Source organism: Alosa sapidissima, chromosome 5, assembly GCF_018492685.1.
Source record: "Alosa sapidissima isolate fAloSap1 chromosome 5, fAloSap1.pri, whole genome shotgun sequence".
Classification (NCBI taxonomy): Eukaryota; Metazoa; Chordata; class Actinopteri; order Clupeiformes; family Clupeidae; genus Alosa; species Alosa sapidissima.
Genome location: NC_055961.1, coordinates 36,853,049 through 36,861,583, shown reverse-complemented (window position 1 = coordinate 36,861,583; position 8,535 = coordinate 36,853,049). Strand labels below are relative to the sequence as shown.

Below are 8,535 nucleotides of genomic sequence, written 5' to 3'. Positions count from 1 at the left end.
AAAACTCATAGACTGTATATATATATACAGTCTATGGGACTCCTAATAAGACCGATTCACAAACAATGTTTTGTGGTGGCATTTCACGTCGCGATGTTTTGAAATGCGTCTAACAATCACGAGGGAACAATTTTGCATTGTAGGCATAACTAAGGGATGCAGTAACACCACCAACAACCAAAACTAGCCTACTCATTGTTTACATGTACATTAAATGTAACGTTTCATTGTGAATCAAATTAAAAGATTCTCCTCTTTGCAAACGTTGGCATAGGCATATGGTGACAGATTAATTTAATAATGCTGCTGCGTGAATCACGGTAAGCGCGAATGAAGTGGCCACTTCTTAATGGGAGTCACTGTATGGACGTAGGCTAAGTAAAACAGAGATGTTTAAAATAAGATAAAGTTAGGATATGCCCGCTTGACAACGGCAGAGATAACTGGCCTTTGGCCATAGCAACCATCCATTTAGAACGACTGGTCTTCATAGCAACCAAGGATCTTAGCTGTGATTCATGTAGCTACAGTATGCATGCAATGTGATGCAAAGTATAGAAAGGTGATGAAATATACAGAGACAGGTCAAGAAATATAGTGCAATGTAGACAGTAGTATACAGTTGATTTACAGAAGGTGGTTTAGAGTAATATGAATTAAATATAAATATGTGCAGTGTATTAGCAGTTATCTCATACAATAAGTAGAATAATGTATGTAGATGTAGTAGTAACGTTATAATAGTAGAAATAATAATATAGATATATGCAGTGTATTAACAGAATGTAATAAAACAGAATAAATATGGATATTCAATATGACAAATATATAACAGATATGTACATAACATACAGCTATGTGCAGTGTGGAAACAGTGTCATTGCAGTGCAGAAACAACATTATAAGAGTAGTAAGAATAAATCTATGTGCAGGATGAATAGTATAAAGATCAGTAGAATAACTATGTATAAATGTAATTACAGTAGGCCTATGTACATTTGTAAATAAATATAAAACTATGGGTGAGAGGGATAAATTAATTTTATTTAATCGTAAAAGTAAATTGCATTCAATTAAATTGCAATTAAAAATCTTTCCAGTAGGCTTTAATGTCACGCAAAAAGTACAACCAAAGCTGAGCTTGATCAACTAGAACGTCTAAAGAACCAGAACTTGAGTGTAGTTTTTTGCTGGGTCCCAGGCCATGTTGGTCTGAGGGGAAATGAGAAACCGGACAGTGCTGCTAAGCAATCCCTCAATGAAGAAGTCACAGAATGTCAAATCCCTGCCCCAGACCTTAAACCTATACTGAACTCTTACATCTCAGATAAGTGGCAATCTGGGATTAATGTACCAACAATAAGCAAGGAATGTGAATTTTGGCACATTTTCATGATCCACTGGGTCGTTATGGGCCACACAAAATACGGTGTTGCTAAAATTACTCCTATTGTGGCTATTAGAGACATGCGTTCATGAGTATCCAGCTACATTCAATGAGTTAAGTAAAATACATTCACACACACAAAAAAAAACATCACTAATGTTGTGGACATTCCTTTATTCTGAGATACATCAATAGGCTCTCAAAACAATTCCAAACAGACATAAGGTCTTTATAGAACAAATCCATATAGATTATTTGTCAAATAAACCAGTAAAACTGAATTAGGGGATGGAAGATATAACATTCACACTCATAGCTCATATTTTTAAAATAAATCAGTGAAAAAGTATCCTGACAAACAAGCAGCATTTTAATGCCTTAGTCATATTTCATAATTTCAATGATAGCCCAGTTTGAGAGGTGCAAGACGCGTGACGTTATTTATTTTTGCAGCCAATCACTGCTATTGTTTTATTTTATTGATCTGATTTTAGTCATAGAAGCTAAATTCGAAGGCAGGCCACAGGTAAAATCCAACAAACCGCATTCACCCCGCAAAGCAATAGTTGAATAGAGCTTTTGAGGTATTGCCACTGCTCCAACACTGAAAGGCACTGTTAGAATGCTTGGATCAAGCCAGGTTCAGCATAGCGTATGTCACTGTCTGCTCACGTTGGTGACCGGACCAGGGCAAGCACACTTTCGCAGTTCCCGCCGGAAATGCAGTCTAGTTAAAAATGCAACACTTTTTCCAAACTTGTCAAGTTTGCAGAGGATTAGGTTCGAAGATGTAAACAGTAGAAAGTCACTTTTCTACAGCAAAGTCTACAGGAAGGACAGGAAGATGCTTTACCCTGCCATGGTATCAATAACCTCAGTTCAAGCTGGAAATCCAGAAATTGTGAAAGGGGCTAAATGGTGGAGGGGGGCTGGTGATTGGCTGCGGAACAGTTAAAGGTTGTATCAGCAGTGGTGGGGTAACGTCACTTCTGTTGACGTTCAAACAAAACTAGCTCGCTACTCCCTCCCCCTCCCTCCTTTGAAACTCTCCTGAATGTGCATCTCGTCGGTTATTGGTTGGAACACTTTATTTTGCCTTTGAGTGGTTGGCAACTCTTGTTGGTAGCAATTGTTTTTGTGAGCATATCTCAGAGCCTAGGCTGCCTACAGTGTTTTTTGAAGGCCTGCTTATGGGGCGGGCAGCTTTTGGGCCTGCAATCACTGATACAACCTTTAAGTATATGCAAAGAGTATTACTCTGTGAGAATGTGACTCTAATCTCCCTTAAACAGAAGAGTGTAACAAGACATAATTTGGTAAATGCAGTGTACAGGGCACCCCCCAGGGTTGTGCAAGTGAAATTTAAGAATTTTAAGACCTTTTAATGGCACTTATATGAAGTTTAATGCCAACTTCAGAGTTGAAGGGACGAGTCGTTTTAAAGACTAGTAGTGCAAGTATGTTAATTAAAAGAGGTGGACGTAATCAAATATGTTCCTTAAAATGACAAGACTGTCAACTAAAAGCATGCAAACAGATAAATATATCAAATTATGGATCAGTATTGGAAGACCCATCTGTATTATACAAACACAATGATTGGGTTGAAAAGTCTAAATATAAGATGAACATATGAATCTCTAATCAGTCTGGGTTCAAAAGCGGCCACTCTACCGAAACGGCTCTGCTGTCTGTAACAGAAGCCTTAAAAGAAGCCAGGGCGACCGCTCGGTCATCAGTACTCATTCTGCTTGACTTATCGGCTGCCTTTGACACGGTTAATCACCGTATCCTTCTCTCTATACTCGCTGACATGGGAATCTCCGGAGCTGCTCTCTCCTGGTTTGAATCCTACCTCACAGGACGCTCGTTTAACGTATCATGGCTTGGTCAGCTATCTGCACCTCACCATCTCACCACAGGGGTCCCCCAGGGCTCAGTGCTGGGCCCCCTCCTCTTTGCTATCTACACCACCTCCTTGGGACAGATTATCCGTTCGCACGGCTTCTCATACCACTGCTATGCAGACGACACACAGCTCTATCTGTCCTTTCCACCTGACGACCCCCTGGTTTCAGCACGGATCTCGGATTGCCTTTCAGACATAGCTACATGGATGAAGGCACACCACCTCCAGCTGAACCTCTCAAAGACTGAACTGCTGGTCATCCCAGCTAAACCTACCATACACCACGACATCAACATCAAATTTGACTCCCTGTCTGTTTCACCGACCAGGACTGCAAGAAATCTAGGAGTTGTTCTCGACAACCAACTAAACTTCTCAGATCATGTTGCCTCAGTCGCCCGGTCATGCCGTTTCGCACTCTACAACATACGGAAAATCAGGACTTACTTGACTCAAGATGCTACCCAACTTCTGGTTCAGGCAATAGTCATCTCACGACTCGACTACTGCAATGCCCTCCTGACAGGTCTCCCAGCCTGCGCAGTGAAACCACTTCAGATGATCCAGAACGCAGCGGCGCGCCTGGTCTACAACCAACCCAAAAGGGCACATGTTACCCCGCTGCTCATCCAGCTACACTGGCTACCTATGGCGGCCCGCATCAAATTCAAGTCTCTAACGCTTGCCTACAAAGTAGTCTCCGGTTCTGCTCCCACCTACTTGAATGCCCTCATACAGACTTACACTACCTCCAGACCGCTGCGCTCCTCTGACGAACGACGTCTAGCTCTACCACCGGTACGCTCAAGCCAATCCAAACTTTTCTCATCTGTTGTTCCTCGTTGGTGGAACACACTGCCAGTTCCTACAAGGGCAGGGACATCCTTTTCCACGTTCAAAAAACTCCTGAAGACCCAGCTCTTTAGAGAACATCTACTCTCATAGCAACACTTACAACAAGTCTTACTGATCCTAGCACTCACCAGCCGTTAAACTGACAAGTAACTGTTAAAATACAGCACTCACCGACGCACTTATTCTTACTGTACTCTAATGTGTTTTTTTAAACTGTCCTAAAATTGTGAGAATTGTTCTAAAACTTACTGTTTACCATGTTGTTAGTCGCTTTGGTTAAAAAGCGTCAGCCAAATGTAATGTAATGTAATGTAATGTAATGTAATGTAATGTAATCTGCTAAGTGTAAATAATTGGTTCTGTTGCTGTTCACATCTGAATTGGCCAAAGGAAAAGAGGCAGCCAATGAATTAGCAAAGAAAGTTTCTCTGCGAGGACTCTAGCACACCGTGACAATCATTGTGTCAGGATGTGACTCTAGACTCGCTCACAGACATTGGGCTACTGGTTGTGGGTGTATAATAATAAGGTAACACTTTTCGGTAAGGGTACATGAACTATCATGAATTCATGCATGAATTAATTTATGATTTACGTATTACTTCATTCCTTAATATCTCATGAATCATCAGAAATTTATATGAGTTCATAGTTTGTCATTCATGACCTCATACATGAACAACACATCAACTAAAGCATTACGTATGGTGAGCACATCATTATGATGATTTATTAAGAATGATTATTATGATTTCTTTTTCTGCCAAAAATGTTGTCATCACTACTCAAATTCTGATTGGAACACAACTTATGCAGTTCTCTAAACACATGCCATTGTTCACACTTGAGGGGTCACAAACATGATGAACTCATGAGTAATTAACCTAACATACATGTAATCATGATGATCATGCATAAGAAATTAGACCAGAATCATGATCATGCATTAGAATTAGACCAGAAGAATGCTAGACCAGTAGGCCTAGCATTGCCGGCCCGAAGTCAGCTTGAAGGTTTCTGCACAACACTTTATGAATGAGGCCCCTGGTTCTGACCATTTGGGTGATGCCCGAGCATGACTCCTCTTTATCATACTTGACTATACTGAGTAGGCCTATCAATGCAATTTTATATTGTGTTGTAGGCCTAGCCTATATAAAACACTGTTTTATGAGTAGGCTAGGCTAGTAGGCTAGACCCAGCCTATTCATTTCAGCATTCTTTAGTGTTGGTTTTCAAGGTGCTTTACATTTTTACAGCACCAAGCAGTCTGAATTTATTGTAAATAAATGTGTTTATTGTAGATGTGTTTATTCATCTACATTTAAGGAACAAATATTTTAATATTTATTTAAATTTAATATTTTCTATATAAATTAAAAAAATATTTTTAATTTATATAGATTTCTTAATAATTATAATAATTAATTATAATAATTATATAATTATATAATAATTAAAAATAATTAATAATTAATTAGTCGACATGTTGACATTAAACTCGACATTTCGAGAATAAAAGTGAAATATCATATCTACTTTAATCTCGATCTAATGCAATCTATGCTGACATTAAACTCGCAATAGGCCCTACTGTTTAAACATAGCCTACACAGTTTAAGCTATGTAGCCTACACTAATACACACTATGTTACATGAAAAATGGGCTTCAAATAGGTGTTATTTCGGATAGATTGCTAGATAGCAGATATTCAGATAGATTGCGTCTTGTCTGTTACAGTAACTGATCATTGCCGTCATCGTGAAGTGCTGTCTCGCGGTTATGGAAATACCATGCACTATGCCGTTTAGGCTAAATAGCTAGAACAATATATGTATCCAATGATATAATGTTTCTATACAAAATGTTATTTCACTCTGTTTTACGTGGGTAAGGCCACTGCAGATCCAAATAACTGCCCTTCATGACCCACAGGCCGTCACTCTCCATAGGATAACATGGCAAAACTCATTTTTCTAAAACTGCTTTTCCATGTCTCACCTGCAATACGTATAGGATTCTAGAAACACAGGTAGGCCTATAGCCTAAGCATATATACTATTTTGATCCCGTGAGAGAATATGTGTGCATGCAGTGGCGTCATGCCCATTGAAATAAAGGGGGCACGTGCCCCCTCGGATTTTTCCTCCCTGATATTTTTTTTTATCACAACTTTGTTCCTATTATGCTCCATAATAAGCCAGAGCCTATAACGACTCAAATGTATTCTTCTGGATGTGTAATAAACCGTACCAAAATAGCTGAAGACCGGTCAACAACATCAGCCCTTTTCCTAAAATTGGTGTCTGTGTATGTTCCCGTAACAACTCATTGCGTAAACTCGCAATGTTTTGCTTGTGTTGAACTTCTACAGTTAACTTTAGGATACCGTTTGAACTGTTACAGTTACAGTTTAAACAGATACCGTCAATGGTGTTGAAGTGGTAAGTAGACTATGCTAAGTGTAACCGGCAGACTAACTGCTGTACCAAGTTTGTCCTCCTGTTCTCACCGTAGCTCCTCTCCTATCGGTCACGCCCTCCAGTTAGCTTGCAGGTGGCTATGTACTCATTAGCGTCAATGGCACTTTCTATAAGACCAGCACCGGAGGTGGGCTAGTAAGTGATCCCTAGGCTCCGTACGTCCTCCCGACACTGTGTTCGCTGTGCTGTCACCTATGAAAGGTATGTGCCAATGCTCCTTTTTCACTGCAAACATGTTATTTTAGCCAGCTGTTTTTAAAGTGCAACTGTTTGACAACAGGTATTTGGCTGTGTACCAGACGCTTCCGGGTAGTGTTTTGTTGATCTACCGAAGGTATTTACAAGCACTACACCGTAGATGATTGAACTGTATGGTCCTTTTGTAAATGCCTTCACGCACATTCACAGCATTGTCTTTAACGTAGGTCTTGACTGAAAAGACGCCGTGTACGCGCAGGTTGCACTTTCTATTGGGAGATGCGTTAAGGTAACATTGGCTGTATATCTCAGTAAGGTTTGCCATGTAATATGTGTGTGTGCATGTGTACATATGTATGTTTATATGCATGTTTACAGTAACTGGATCTACTATAATGTGTCATGTTTCGCTGTAAGTCCTTGTGATTTAACTAGCCAATAACCTTTTATTATGTTGTATGTGAGCTATGCTTGTGTGTGATTTTATGTAGGTTTGCGTACTGGAGAGATACCAGGGAGTCCCATTTCCATTCATGTTGAGTGCTGTATTCCTAGAGGTAAAAGGAAACCGTGTTGTATTGTATCTGTATTGGTTTAGGCTGTATTTACCATAAACAATGGATTTTAACTGTGTTTGTTTACTCCTTTAGAAAGATTGCCACTGCTGCTTTGCCTCCTGTAGATTTAAGTAATTGTAGCTCTTGCCTCATTTTGTTTTCTTTATTTTGTTTTGTTTGTCCGATTGATTTGGCCTAAACATAGGCGTGGCTGGTTTCATTTATTTGCCCTCCGTCGTGGTGTCGGCAACAGGTGTGGTATTGGCTGCCCCAGTATTTTGCTGCGGTAATGTGTGATGGTAGTAATGCTAACATCTAGCTTTCTTGACCCAGCCAGTTATTGCCAATAGCAACCATATCTTCCCTTCTCCCCTCCAGAGAAACAGAGTGTTGCAGCTGTTCCGCGGGGCAGGTCGCCGGATCTGAGTCCTCCTCTTCGTGTACTTCACACAGTATTTGTAGTGGTAACGTGCACCTCACTATTTGCAGTGATCACTCTTTGTAGTACCTGTGCCTATGCGAGCGTGTGTGTGTGTGTGTGTCTGTGAATAGGCAACAGAATCCGCAGCACGGGTGGTGTGTCGGTCTCACTCCTCTTCCAGGACAGGTAACCGCTCCCGAACAGCTGATCAAATTAACCCTACTTGATTACATGTAATATTCCTGGTGGCAGCCACTACCTTCCTATTGGGCCTAATATGTACTGCACTCCATCCTGAGAATCAAACCCAAGACTGACTTTTTAACTGAATTGCTTGTGAATAAATATTGTTTATTTTTTCATTGAAATACCACGTCTCTGTCATTACTGGCTTATCTGTGTGCGAGAGCCCTCTTGTCTAAATCAAGGTGTTGGAGGTCTAGCTAAAATACATCTTGGTGTGAAAGGCCCCAAGTGGCGTAGTCGAGCACTCTATAGTCAAGACTCTTGTCATCTGACTCCCGTGGTCACATAAGCAATAAAAAGTTGTGGAATTATTTGTGGTTGACCTGGAAATGTTGACTTTTGACTATGGCTTTGATGTTGGCCGCGAATTCAGAGCATTACGTTAACGTTAGCCTACATGGTGTCAGTGTAACGTAGCCTAGGCTAGCCTCTTACAAATATTACACATAGCAGTAGTATTAAGTCTCCTGGTTCAATT

At 40.3% G+C, this 8,535-nt stretch overlaps 1 long non-coding RNA gene and 1 other non-coding gene across 2 annotated transcripts; one reads left to right on the top strand and one right to left on the bottom strand.

The window, feature by feature from the left end:
* Positions 1 to 4,502: 4,502 nt before the first annotated feature.
* Positions 4,503 to 4,639, bottom strand: LOC121710185. Its single transcript, XR_006032136.1, has one exon. It is a non-coding gene; the product is annotated as a small nucleolar RNA SNORA3/SNORA45 family (small nucleolar RNA).
* A 1,982-nt stretch (positions 4,640 to 6,621) lies between these two features.
* Positions 6,622 to 8,179, top strand: LOC121708647. The gene is made up of 3 exons (XR_006031723.1): positions 6,622 to 6,836; positions 6,916 to 6,969; positions 7,061 to 8,179. It is a non-coding gene; the product is annotated as an uncharacterized LOC121708647 (long non-coding RNA).
* The last annotated feature ends 356 nt before the right edge of the window (positions 8,180 to 8,535 follow it).